General features: G+C 49.6%; 1 protein-coding gene across 3 annotated transcripts in view; it reads left to right on the top strand.

Annotated features, from left to right (window-relative positions):
* Nucleotides 1-14,814, top strand: part of LOC123771509 (carbonic anhydrase 2) — a 277,143-nt gene that overhangs the window by 164,896 nt on the left and 97,433 nt on the right. The window lies entirely within an intron of this gene.

Genomic DNA, 14,814 nt, shown 5'->3' with positions numbered 1-14,814 from the left:
ACCCATCTTGTGGGAGGGGGTGGACCCCATACCCATCTTGTGGGAGGGGGATGGACCCCATACCCATCTTGTGGGAGGGAGGTGGACCCCATACCCATCTTGTGGGAGGAGGTGTGGACCCCATACCCATCTTGTAAGAGGGGGTGGACCCCATACCCATCTTGTGGGAAGGGGTGGACCCCATACCCATCTTGTTGGGGGGGTGGACCCCATACCCATCTTGTGGGAGGGGGGTGGACCCCATACCCATCTTGTGGGAGGGGGTGTGGACCCCATACCCATCTTGTGGGAGGGGGGTGGACCCCATACCCACCCTGTGGGCATGGGGTCTCATCACCCCCCCCCCCAGCCCTCTCACGTACACAAAGCCATTGGGCCTCGCGGTTGAGTGGACAGCGCTCTAGGAGTCGTAGTCCTAAGGGCCCGGGTTCGATTCCCGACCGAAGTGGAAACAAATGCAGTTTCTTTCACCTGAAACACATGTTCACCTAAATTGGTACCGGGGAGTTAGACAGCTGCTGCGGGCTTCTTCTAGCAGATGTGTGTGTCTGTGAGAGAAATAAATATATTGTAGATATGATAGAGGAAAAAAAATGCGAAATAGACTATAGGGCCGACTATAGGGAGCCGGTCGGCCGAGCGGACAGCACGCTGGACTTGTGATCCTGTGGTCCGGGGTTCGATCCCAGGCGCCGGCGAGAAACAATGGGCAGAGTTTCTTTCACCCTATGCCCTTGTTACCTAGCAGTAAAATAGGTACCTGGGTGTTAGTCAGCTGTCACGGGCTGCTTCCTGGGGGTGGAGGCCTGGTCGAGGACCGGGCCGCGGGGACACTAAAGCCCCGAAATCATCTCAAGATAACCTCAAGATAGACTGGTGACGATAGTGATGATAGTTCGTCACTATCGCGAGCCGCTTCCATTGTCTAGTACGTTGTAACGAGCGAACTGCGTCGTTCCTTGTAAGAGAAGATGTAGATAGTATAAGAGGTGACGACGAAGGGCCGCTTATCTTCACTATCAATAGTTGACGGATGAGGGGGGGGGGATCAATGTGGTATTTACACTATCTCACCTTACTACCCCCCTCACCATCACCTTCCTACCCCCCTCACTATCACCTTCCTACCCCCCTCACTATCACCTTCCTACCCCCCCTCACCATCAACTTTGCCACTGGTCGGCAATCGCAATTGGTCCTTAGCTTGTTCCACAAGTGAAGTGACACAAGCCACATGCTTGTGTGTGTGTGTGTGTGTGTGTGTGTGTGTGTGTGTGTGTGTGTGTGTGTGTGTGTGTGTGTGAGTGTGTGTGTGTGTGTGTGTGTGTGTGAAGGGGAGGGGTAAGGAAGGGGAGGGGTAAGGAAGGGGGAAGAGGGAAGAGGGGAACGAGAGGGTAGGGGAAGGTGGGGGGGGGGGGAGCGGACCTTTCGAAAAACTAGTGACGGTGTAACTCAAGATGTAAAGTTTAGTGAGGGGGGGAGGGGGGGGGGGTCATGTGAGCACCTGGGAGTCATTATAGAGTGGTGGAGGAGCTGCACACACACACACACACACACACACACACACACACACACACACACACACACACACACACACACACACACACACACACACACACACACACACACACACACAAACACACACACACACACACAAGGGCGCGTGGTCACACCATGATGGACTGGCTGCAAACACAATATAGCAAGTTCGAATCCTCGTCACGGCCCTTGTGGATTTGTTTATAGTAAGCTAGGCCTTGCCTAGCTGTCACCCCTAGCTGCTAGGGGAGTCTATAGACCTTAGCGCCGTGCACTTATCAACTACTCGATGTCTGGATTGATATTCAACTATTCTCCGCAGGTCCTTCAGACACCAGCTGTTATCAACACTCAGGTTTCAGCTTTTTATGTAGAATGTAAAAACACATTTAGTGAAATGTTGCCAGTTCCAGGAAGGCCGAATTGGAGGGGAAAACCTATAGCCTCTTGGAGTGTTTTCTTACGTGTTTTTAGAGACCTACATTCCTTCGGGTGCTGAGTCTAAGTGGAGTGGTGTGTTGGTATCTAAAGTTCTGACTGGGGTATGACTGTGGACCTGGTCCTCGACCAGGCCTCCACCCCCAGGAAGCAGCCCGTGACAGCTGACTAACACCCAGGTACCTATTTTACTGCTAGGTAACAGTTCTACGATGCTTGTCATAATGCTATGCTGTATACACAGATATACACACACACATTATCAGGGTCGACAAAGACAAACTTTAACACGGGTGGGACGCGAACAAGGGGACACAGGTGGAGACTAAGTACCCACATGAGCCACAGAGACGTTAGAATTTTTTCAGTGTCAGAGTAGTTAACAAATGGAATGCATTAGGCAGTGATGTGGAGGAGGCTGACTCCATACACAGTTTCAAGTGTAGATATGATAGAGCCCAGTAGGCTCAGGAACCTGTACACCAGTTGACTGACAGTTGAGAGGCGGGACCAAAGAGCCAGAGCTCAACCCCCGCAAGCACAACCAGGTGAGCACACACGCGCGTGCGCACGCGCTACCCTTTAGCCAGGCATTGGACCAGTGTGATGGATTATCTTCAATAAGTTGTACATAATCTCCTGGTTCTTGACATACTGCTTCTCCAACATAACCACCACCAAACCCCACCATCTCCGCCTTACAGGACCTTCTTGAAGGGGGCCCAGTCTCCCATAATTGAATCCAAGTTAGTATCGACGCTACAAAATCACAATTTGGATTGACCGTTTGATAAGACTTGACGGAAGTCTGACGCCGTGGATACTGGCCGGTGGTAATGTGTCTTAATCCGTCGTAATCCTTCAAATACGGTCTTGGCGGCGTCGACTGGTCCCCCCCCCCTTCTTCCAATCACTCCCCCCCACACCACCAATCACTCCCCCCATCTCCAGTCACTCCCCCCCCCCCCCCACCTCCAGCATCAATCACCTCCTCCAGCCCATAATCTCATCTCCTAGCTGTGGTGTTCATATTTAGGGAACATGATCACAACATACAAGATACCGAGGGGTAATTAACAAATGGAATGCATTTGGCAGTGATGTGGAGGAGGCTGACTCCATACACAGTTTCAAGTGTAGATATGATAGAGCCCAATAGGCTCAGGAACCTGTACACCAGTTGACTGACAGTTGAGAGGCGGGACCAAAGAGCCAGAGCTCAACCCCCGCAAGCACAACCAGGTGGTTGTGCAAGGTGAACACGAGCTTCAAAGTGAGAGAAAGTACGACACGAGGAAATAGTTGTAAACCAGTAACGCAAAAGGAGTCGTTAATATATATATGGAAATATTTGTACTATGTACCGGAGGATTAACAAGTGGAATGTACTGGAAGAGAAAGTTGTAGAAGCCACCTCCACCCACGACTTCAAGGCCAGATGTAACATATATATGTACGTAAGTGAAGGGAAGTTTAAAACCATATATAATCCCCAGTAGTGAGTGTTAAGGAAGGTTATCTTGAGGTTATCTTGAGATGATTTCGGGGCTTTTTGTGTCCCCGCGGCCCGGTCCTCGACCAGGCCTCCACCCCCAGGAAGCAGCCCGTGACAGCTGACTAACACCCAGGTACCTATTTTACTGCTAGATAACAGGGGGCATAGGGTGGAAGAAACTCTGCCCATTGTTTCTCGCCGGCGCCTGGGATCGAACCCGGGACCACAGGATCACAAGTCCAGCGTGCTGTCCACTCGGCCGACCGGCTCCCAAAGCACTTCACTCTCTCCCACTAGCAAAATTACTATCATGGTCTCAACTACTTTGCAATATCGCCCCCTAACTGCCTCCATTCAGTGTCCGCTAACTACCTCTGTTGCTAAGGGGGGGATGCCACCACCCTTTACCCCTTTAATCCCCCTAGTTAACCTCTCCCTTTGCCCTGGGAAAAAGGAGGGGGGGGGGGAGGTCAGGGGCAGGCCCATGATGTCATTTGGGTTAATGGAAAATAAATTGATCTTGATTTTTAAGGCCTCGTGTCAATGTTCTTGTGAGAGGCTCCGGTGTTGATGGGTGTTTCTTCCCTTCCTGTCTTCTGTCCCTTCCCTTTCTCCTCGGTCTCTCTTTTTCTCCTTCCCACACGTCCCCTCCACTCTCCCCTCTCCCCTGATATCCACATTGAGTGCAGGATAGAATGCACGATAGCACCAGAAAGGAAGAGAATAGAGAAGATAGGAAGAGGAAAGAGATAGGAAGGAATAGATAGAAGAAGAATAGAAGAATAATAGAAGGAATAGAAAGAGATAGAAGAGGAATAGGAAGAGAAAGAGAACACACAAGAATAGAACCAGTGAAGAGCAGGGGTGCCATAGGCACAGAGAGCACTGTATAAACATCAGAGGTCCGCGGTTGTTCAACGTCCTCCCAGTAACTATAAGAAATATTGCCGGAACAACCGTGGACATCTTCAAGAGGAAACTAGATTGTTTTCTAAAAGAAGTTCCGGGCCAACCAGGCTGTGGTGGGTATGTGGGCCTGCGCTCCAAGCAACAGCCTGGTGGACCAAACTCTCACAAGTCAAGCCTGGCCTCGAGCCGGGCTTGGGGAGTAGAACTCCCAGAACCCCATCAACCAGGTATATGTGGTCCTGCGCTCCAAGCAACAGCCTGGTGGACCAAACTCTCACAAGTCAAGCCTGGCCTCGGGCCGGGCTTGGGGAGTAGAAGAACTCTCAGAACCCCATCAACCAGGTATATGTGGGCCTGCGGGCCGCTCCAAGCAACAGCCTGGTGGACCAAACTCTCACAAGTCAAGCCTGGCCTCGGGCCGGGCTTGGGGAGTAGAAGAACTCTCAGAACCCCATCAACCAGTATCACTTTCCCCCTCTTTTCACCTTCCTCCCTCTTCACTCTCCCTCACTATCTCTGCGACAATATTGTAACTATCTGCCAACGTGGCTTGGGTCTGCCTCTTACCTTACGCTTTTATTGCGAGGGTGAGCGCTCGCTTGTCCTGTGTGTGTGTGTGTGTGTGTGGCGGGGCGTGTCCGTGGCGGAGGCGGCTGGGGCGGCTATAGATATTCCCGCCATACCCATATAATGGGAGTTGCAGGGAATCTGTTGCGTCATCAGCGGACCACTCTCCCAGCCGCTGGTAAAAACCTCGGTCAGTTGCTCTCTATCTTCCTTGACACCCCAGACACCCCACACCCACCCCCAGACACCCCACACCCACCCCCAGACACCCCACACCCACCCCCAGACACCCACCCCCAGACACCCACACATACCACACCATATGTACCCCGACATGTACCAACACACACACACTTAAAATACACTTCTCTCATTCTCAGTAGCAAATAATTCCCTGGTTAAAGCGGTCACTTTGTTCTTACCGGGCCAGGGTTCGCATCCTTCACACCCCAAATATATGAAAAAAAGGTAAACATATATATCTCTTAGACCTCTAAATGTCCCAACCAGGATTCGAACCTATGACGTCGAGGATCACCCCTAGACGTGCATAGTACCGTGACCACCCTACCATAGATCTACTGTGTACGTTTAGGGGTGATCCTAGACCCCATGGGTTCGAATCCTAGTCCGGTCATTTAGAATTGTTAGTGATCTATGGCTTGTGTGTTTCTACAGAGAGAGAGAGAGAGAGAGAGAGAGAGAGAGAGAGAGAGAGAGAGAGAGACAGAGAGAGAGAGAGAGAGAGACAGAGAGAGAGAGAGACAGAGAGACAGAGAATAAATTCGAACTAGGGAAAGAGATAGAGGGAAAAAGAGAGAGGGGGTAATGGGTTAAGTGGGGTTGAGAGGAAGGGGTGAATGGGTGAAGGGTGGAAACTTATGACTGAGAAAGATGATATTGAGAATTTTTTTAGTACCTTCACTTCTCCTTCATCCGCTGAGTCAGTAGTGGTGCCTCCTCCTCTTCCTTCCCTTTCTCCATGCCTTCTCCTTTCCCTTTTCTTCTCTTATTTCCTTTCCCGTCCACCACCCTTCTCTCCATCTCTTCTCTCCCATATTTCTCCTTTTTAAAGGCACCTCTCCGTTCATGTGTGTTTAGAAGATAGTGAAGAAAGATAAGTGATGATGATAAGTGATGATGGTGAAATGATGATGATAGTGATAACGATGGCAAGTAGTTCAAATTAGCGAGGGAGTTACATATGGTGGTGTTCCTAGTACCTACGGGCTCACCATAGCCCGTGCTACTTGGAACTGTTTGTTCCAAGTAGCGAATCTTTAACAACAACAGGTGGTGTCCCTGGACATCACCTACCAGGGACATCCCCCTAGCAGGGACATCCCCTAGCAGGGACATCACCTAGCAGGGACATCACCTAGCAGGGACATCCCCTAGCAGGGACATCACCTAGCAGGAACATCACCGTTCCATATCTTCATCATTTGGAGCCAGTAAAGGAAATCTTTCCACAGTATTTTGCTCCAAGACAAGCAAGAGTCCCCGTGGGACGAGGCGCCGAGCCGTGGCCCAGGCGCCTCAAGCCATACATATATATTGATGTGTAAGTAACCCACATATAGGGGGGGGGGTTAAGATGTCTGGCTGTTTGGAGAATGAAGACTCGTGTCGTGTAAGTCGATGTATTGAGTGAGTTCTTCCAGGTCTTAGTACAGATCTAAGAGAATTATTTTGGTCTAGAAGAAACCATTTTAGTACATAGATAACTAATTTAAGGTTTATATCACATGGACAGACAAGCTACAATTAAGCTTGTTACACATGATAAAAAATTGCATGCAAAAGGGAGCCGGTCGGCCGAGCGGACAGCACGCTGGACTTGTGATCCTGTGGTCCTGGGTTCGATCCCAGGCGCCGGCAAGAAACAAAGGGCAGAGTTTCTTTCACCCTATGCCCCTGTTACCTAGCAGTAAAATAGGTACCTGGGTGTTAGTCAGCTGTCACGGGCTGCTTCCTGGGGGTGGAGGCCTGGTCGAGGACCGGGCCGCGGGGACACTAAAGCCCCGAAATCATCTCAAGATAACCTCAAGATAACACAGAAAATAATTAATGGGCCTTTTCATGGAAGATTTCCATATTGTAATTTAAATGATTAAGATTCACCTGTACAGACTTCTCCACTGCATACTAAGGTACGTAAGGTAATTAGGAGAAAACACTAAGCCATTGCGACTACATAGCACTTGGAATGGATGAGGGGGAAAAGGATTTAGGATAAGTGGAAAGGAACAGTGTCGAACCACTTCGGGGATTGAACGGTGACCTGCATGAAGCGAGACCGTCGCTTCTACCGTCCAGCCCAAGTGGTTGGGTGTTGGAGACTCATCTCGTATACATGTCAACATCACCTGCAGTGTGGTGAAGACGTGACTGGTACCAGTACACAACTGTGACTGTGGTAACACTGATAATGAGTGTTCATACACTCTGGACCTGTTTATACGAGTCGTCACGTCCAGTCGTTCTTGTAATTAGTTAGAGTGTTGATGTTAGAGTGGTGGTTGGTGGTAGTGGTGGTTGGTGGTGGTGGTGGTGGTGGTGGTGGTGGTGGTGGTGGTTGGTCGTGGTGGTGTGGTAATGTTGATGGTGATAGTGGTGGTTGGTGGTGGTGGTAATGGTAGTGGTAATGTTGGTAGTGCTCAACCGTTTAATACAATCGTGGCTGCCATTCATGATGTAGTATTCGTACCTTTCTTCTCTACATCCTACGTAGAAGCCGCACCTGTAGCTTCTTGCATGATGCGTAAGTCAGGCCGAGGTGCAGAGTGCGTATGGCCTACACCATCACCACAGGGAGCCGGTCGGCCGAGCGGACAGCACGCTGGACTTGTGATCCTGTGGTTCTGGGTTCGATCCCAGGCGCCGGCGAGAAACAATGGGCAGAGTTTCTTTCACCCTATGTCCCTGTTACCTAGCAGTAAAATAGGTACCTGGGAGTTAGTCAACTGTCACGGGCTGCTTCCTGGGGGTGGAGGCCTGGTCGAGGACCGGGCCGCGGGGACACTAAAGCCCCGAAATCATCTCAAGATAACTCGGCTTGCCAAGGAAGCGAAACTTGGCCACTCACTCTATAGGACGAATCCAAACCTTTCCATACATCTCTTCCAGTCACAATAACGTGGCTGAAGTATGTTGGCCAATCCACACACTAGAAAATGAAGGGACGACGACGTTTCGGTCCGTCCTGGACCATTCTCAATCATTCATCAACCATTCTCAACTTGAGAATGGTCCAGGACGGACCGAAACGTCGTCGTCCCTTCATTATCTAGTGTGTGGTCTGGCCAACATCTCTTCCAACCTGAGAACGAGTTATTATTATTATTAACATCTTTATTGACAAAATTAATTACAATTTAGCCTTATCTGAGGATTTTGATAGTCTTATTAAAGTGAGGATAATGCTGGTATTCACTGTCACGCAGGACAGAGGGTCATACACAAGACAATAGGTCTAAACTATTAGACAATAGGTCTAAACTATTAGACAATAGGTCTAAACTATTAGACAATAGGTCTAAACTATTAGACAATAGGTCTAAACTATTAGACAATAGGTCTAAACTATTAGACAATAGGTCTAAACTATTAGACAATAGGTCTAAACTATTAGACAATAGGTCTAAACTATTAGACAATAGGTCTAAACTATTAGACAATAGGTCTAAACTATTAGACAATAGGTCTAAACTATTAGACAATAGGTCTAAACTATTAGACAATAGGTCTAAACTATTAGACAATAGGTCTAAACTATTAGACAATAGGTCTACTCCCGTCCAAATGTCCAAGGACGGGAGTAGAGCCAGTTGGGATCATACTGCCAAGTACCCGTGAAGACCAGGGAGGTGACTGACCTCCTCCCTGGTCAAGTCTCCAGTAAAATACACTGTGTGTGTATACAAAACAAACTTGTGGTGGACTCTGGTACGTTCTTTGTTTACCCCAGAGTATAGGACAGCAGAGACGAGACAGTCTACCCTTGTAGTGGGCTGGAATGGTCCGGGTGTAAGGCGGGGTGTAGCAGCCTCGTCCAGTCAACACCTACAGGCACCTAACTCTTAAGCTGAGGAGAGGGTAACCTAGAATGTTGGTGGGATGTAAACAAGAGAATAGGAGCAGGCTCGAGTGAGAGAGAGAGAGAGAGAGAGAGAGAGAGAGAGAGAGAGAGAGAGAGAGAGAGAGAGAGAGAGAGAGAGAGAGAGAGAGAGAGAGAGAGAGAAAGAGAGAGAGCGAGCAAAGGGAGTGGGATGCATTGTCCACTGAGAGAAAGAAAGGGACATTATGTAGTTTGAGGATGCCTATGAAAAATGATTTTTGTTCTAATCTTCGAAAGTAAAGCAGCATATTTTTGCTTAGATATTTAGCTGTCTATAGGGAATTAGAACCGAGTTCAACGATCCTTAAAAAAAACAGAGGTTTGCTTACATGTGTTAGTGATTGTCGTTTAAAAGGTGGTTCATAAGCAAGCGTAGCCTGGGACAATATACCGACTGATGAAATGTCCATCTGCTCGTCCACATTGCTTGCTCTTGGTTGTTTCTTGTGTGTTGATGACAATCTCTCAAGCTAATCAAGAGTGTAGTCACAGTCTAATTCCTCCAAGGAGTACCGGACCAACCAGGCTGTGGTGGATATGTGGGCCTGCGGGCCGCTCCAAGCAACAGCCTGGTGGACCAAACTCTCACAAGTCAAGCCTGGCCTCGGGCCGGGCTTGGGCAGTAGAAGAACTCCCAGAACCCCATCAACCAGGTATATGTGGGCCTGCGGGCCGCTCCAAGCAACAGCCTGGTGGACCAAACTCTCACAAGTCAAGCCTGGCCTCGGGCCGGGCTTGGGCAGTAGAAGAACTCCCAGAACCCCATCAACCAGGTATATGTGGGCCTGTGGGCCGCTCCAAGCAACAGCCTGGTGGACCAAACTCTCACAAGTCAAGCCTGGCCTCGGGCCGGGCTTGGGGGAGTAGAAGAACTCCCAGAACCCCATCAACCAGGTATATGTGGGCCTGTGGGCCGCTCCAAGCAACAGCCTGGTGGACCAAACTCTCACAAGTCAAGCCTGGCCTCGGGCCGGGCTTGGGGGAGTAGAAGAACTCCCAGAACCCCATCAACCAGGTATATGTGGGCCTGCGGGCCGCTCCAAGCAACAGCCTGGTGGACCAAACTCTCACAAGTCAAGCCTGGCCTCGGGCCGGGCTTGGGGGAGTAGAAGAACTCCCAGAACCCCATCAACCAGGTATCAACCAGTCTGTGTGATCTGTTCTCCACCCTTGGTGGTGGTGGTGTCTGGTGACGGTGGGTGACCTGTACCTGGCTACATCTCTCTATCAGGAAGCTGAGAGAACTGTCTTTGAAAGATCTGTGTGTTCCAGTTGGAACTCTAGTCTCCATCCTACTTTTATATTTCTTTGTAGTGATTAGTGTTCGCTGGTGTGATGGCCTCCACAGTCTGGGTTACCTCTTGTTTGGCTTCCAGTTCATTTCCATAAAGTCCTTCATGTCTAGAGAACCCAATTACTCATAACTTTGCTTCCTGGCATCTGAAAATTCTGGAAAACTAGGCTGATGTTCGTAATATAGTTCACATGTTTAATTAGATGTTATCACTCAGTATCAAGCATTCCTTTATTACTGAGACCGTCACGTGCCTGTTCAAAGGAGTTGATAGCGAACACGTCAGACCGAAGTGTTGATTCGTAAAGTTACTCTTCGTGTCTCTGAGTTATTGACCCACAGGTCCACCAGTGTTGAATGTTTGTGCTGATGGGGGCCGGAGGTGTTGAGGGTGATACATTCCCTTCCTTGTATTCATCAGGTTCAGTCGCACCCATCCAGCAGCTGAGGTCGCCGACGGTCGTAGCCGCTTGTGCTCAGGTGGGGGAGGAATTAGGCTTTTTGATGCGTAAGATATTGTATACTTGATGGTAGTTAAGGCTGTTAGGTGGTGCAGGCGAGGAGTCACAATAACGTGGCTAAAGTATGTTGACCAGACCACACACTAGAAGATGAAGGGACGACGACGTTTCGGTCCGTCCTGGACCATTCTCAAGTCGATTGAGGTCCAGGACGGACCGAAACGTCATCGTCCCTTCACCTTCTAGTGTGTTGTCTGGTCAACATACTGTTAGGTGATGTTTATGTGATTGTGGTTAAGGCTGCTGGATATCGTATACCCGATTGTGGTTAAGGCCGATAAGCATACTGGTCATTGGCGTTATGTTGTTTCTGAGAGGAATTTGGCTGTTAACGACCTCTTGGAAGCCTTCACTGGTACAAACCTTGTGTGTTAGGGAGGCATTTAGAGAGTGGAACCCAGTGCCACTGGGTTCAAGGTTTGTATCAAGGAATACCTTTTAGATCTTGCCACATGTAGATGACCATATGATGGCCATATGATGAATTTTATGGCTTAGTGATGCATAGTTTGATGGTTTTTAATTCATTAATTCATTATCATTCGAATTGGTTGTTTATGTGGGAGGAAGAGAAGTAATTACCAGAAGAAAGCGTTAAGCCAGTGTGACTATATAGCATTAGGAAGGGATATGAGGACAAGGATAAGACAGAAGGAATGGTGCCCAGCCTCTTGAACCATCGGGAATCGAACTCTGACCTGCAAACAGCTGTTGTGTTTGTGATTAAACACAAACTGAGAGGAGCTTCTACTCTTCCACTTAAGACACACTCGACATATTGTAGTAGAGAAAAAAATGAAATATTAAATCCAAATGAGGTCAGCTGAAGTACCTTTCAGAGGGTGTCGAAGGAGGTGCTTAAGAACATGCTCGCCAGATCAGCCACTTGGCCAGAAGCACACACGAACAAGCTGGTTTCTCACGGTGGTCTCTCTCTCTCTCTCTCTCTCTCTGTCTTTCTCTGTCTCTCTCTCTCTCTCTGTCTCTCTCTCTCTCTCTCTCTCTCTCTCTCTCTCTCTCTCTCTCTCTCTCTCTCTCTCTCTCTCTCTCTCTCTCTCTCTCTCTCTCTCTCTCTCTCTCTCTCTCATCACCACAAATTCCCCTTCATCTCCTCCGTCTCATTACCTCTTCATGTTCTCCCATTCCTCTGCCGTCCACCTCTCCCCTCACTTCTCTTGTCTCTTCCTCCCCTCCTGTCATCCCTCCCATCTCTCTCCCCCACCACACAACACCTCCCAGGGGAATACAATTATTAACGGCTAGACAAATTAAGTAGATCGCACGGCGTGTTGGGGAGAGAGAGAGAGAGAGAGAGAGAGAGAGAGAGAGAGAGAGAGAGAGAGAGAGAGAGAGAGAGAGAGAGAGAGAGAGAGAGAGAGAGAGAGAGAGAGAGAGAGAGAGAGAGAGAGAGAGAGAGAGAAGAGATGTTGAGAAAGCAAAATAGTGGTTTAACGACCAGATTAACGAGGATTTGGTCGTTGTTCATTCGTTAACCTTAAGATAAGTTAGAGCTGCTCCAGTGGTAATGTGGTTGGCAGTGCTAGGGACGTAGGTTCGAGCCCACCTCACAGCCCTAGTGGATTTTTCTCATGGTAATAAGTATAACAAGAGAAATCATGGCTTTAGAACCCACAGAGAGGAAGAAGCCCCATGTGCAACCCTTGTCCATATCTGTATATGCAGGCGATGAGTCACAATAACGTGGCTGACGTATGTTGACCAGACCACACACTAGAAGGTGAAGGGACGACGACGTTTCGGTCCGTCCTGGACCATTCTCAAGTCGATTGTGAATGGTCGACTTGAGAATGGTCCAGGATGGTCTCAAGTCTCAATGGTCTCAAGTCGATTGACAATCGACTTGAGAATGGTCCAGGACGGACCGAAACGTCGTCGTCCCTTCACCTTCTAGTGTGTGGTCTGGTCAACATACTTCAGCCACGTTATTGTGACTCCACACCTGACTATAATCAGACCTTTCCCAAACAACCAAACACACAGCATTCTTAACCATCTCTCCTCATATCCCTCCCTCTCTCACCTATCTTTATCACGCCCCTCACATCTTTCCCATCAACTGTCTCCCCCCTCTCTCCCCCCTTTCTTCTCCTCTCCCTTCCCCCTCCCTCCACTCGATGTCTCCTCCCTTACACCGACAGGGAGGGGGAGGGGGGAGGTGGCTGTGGGATTGGACAAGTTTAAAAGTGAGTTATGTGATCGCTCATTGCTCCCTCGGGCCGGCTCCACCGCCGCGCAGAAACACCCCGGGAAGATGTTCCTCCTGACTGTCGTCTGCCGCACCCTGCACACCCCCCATCACCCCTATTACCCCCATTCCTGTCACCCTCCGTCTACCCCCATTCCTGTCACCCTCCATCTACCCCCATTCCTGTCACCCTCCATCTACCCACACTCGAGAATGTTTCTTATTCCAGATGAATTGGATAAAACAGGTAAAAAACAGGTAAACAGAACAAACATGTTGACACACAAGGAAGGAACAAGGTCACTCAAGGTTCCCAACTTGGTCCAACTTTATTGATATCCTGGACACGGCCGCCACAACACAAGACGCTCAGTCAGCTGCTGCTGCTGCTGTTGCTGCTGCTGCTGCTGCTGCTGCTGCTGCTGTTGCTGCTGCTGTTGCTGTTCTTAAGAACATCACTCCAACTCTGTCCTTCCCCGGCTGGCCCGTGTATGGGAGGTGCTTAACGTACTCTAGTGGAGTAGTTAAGTGACCATCTGAAGGCTCTAGTACACAGTTGTCTAGAGTGAGAGGGGCCAGAGTGAGAGAGGGGGCAGAGTGAGAGAGGGGGCAGAGTGAGAGAGGGGGAAGAGTGAGAGAGAGGGAGCCAGAGTGAGAGAGAGGGGGCCAGAGTGAGAGAGGGGGCAGAGTGAGAGAGGGAGCCAGAGAGAGAGGGGCAGAAGAGTACCAGAGATAACATACGAGTGGATGCGGATATTGGTCTATGGAAAAGTGGGTTTGATAATGGAAAGACTTGACTTGTGTGTCAGCGCCGCTCCCTATCCCTCTTCTCTGTCCCTTCTATCCCTTTCCTTTCCTTTATCTTACTCTTCATTTATTTTCCTTTCTTAATATCACTCCTTTCCCATAATCCTTTACTTGCTGACCCTTTCTCCTTTCACGCAGACTCTCCCATCATCCTCCTCTTCCTTCCTTCGAAACATCTTTATCATTTGCTTCTATCCTTTTCTTTTAAGTTTTTTTCCCATTTCAAATTTCCAAAGATGTTTCAGTTCTTTCTCGTAATATGTTTCTCGCGATTCAGCCAGCAACCAGGAGGCCTGGTCGACGACCGGGCCGCGGGGACGCTAAGCCCCGGAAGCACCTCAAGGTAACCGGTCGGCCGAGCGGACAGCACGCTGGACTTGTGATCCTGTGGTCCCGGGTTCGATCCCGGGCGCCGGCGAGAAACAATGGGCAGAGTTTCTTTCACCCTATGCCCCTGTTACCTAGCAGTAAAATAGGTACCTGGGTGTTAGTCAGCTGTCACGGGCTGCTTCCTGGGGGTGGAGGCATGGTCGAGGACCGGGCCGCGGGGACACTAACGCCCCGAAATCATCTCAAGATAACCATCGTCACGTGACACGTGTAGAGATTCCTGGGGATTAAACGACGTGGTTCAGTGTGCTGAGACGAGCAGCGGAGCCTCGCTACAACGTCTGTGGGGTTGAACAAATCCACAAGGGGCCGTGACGAGGATTCGAACCTGCGTCCGGGAGCATCCCAGACGCTGCCTTAATCGGAGTTTGTGGGTTTATTTTGTCGGTAATTGGGTTAGCGGAGGTCGGCTTGGTTAAGCTGATTAGCGGTGTAACCTGATACGGTTTTGATGATGTAACAGTTAGCGAGTTGTAACTGTATATGGTCAGGGGGGAGGGGGGAGGGGGGTTGTTGCGGTGTATAGCT

Source organism: Procambarus clarkii, chromosome 76 (genome assembly GCF_040958095.1).
Source record: "Procambarus clarkii isolate CNS0578487 chromosome 76, FALCON_Pclarkii_2.0, whole genome shotgun sequence".
In the NCBI taxonomy this organism is placed as follows: Eukaryota; Metazoa; Arthropoda; class Malacostraca; order Decapoda; family Cambaridae; genus Procambarus; species Procambarus clarkii.
The sequence above is the reverse complement of the archived record's forward strand: the minus strand, read 5'-3'. Positions and strand labels throughout refer to the sequence as shown.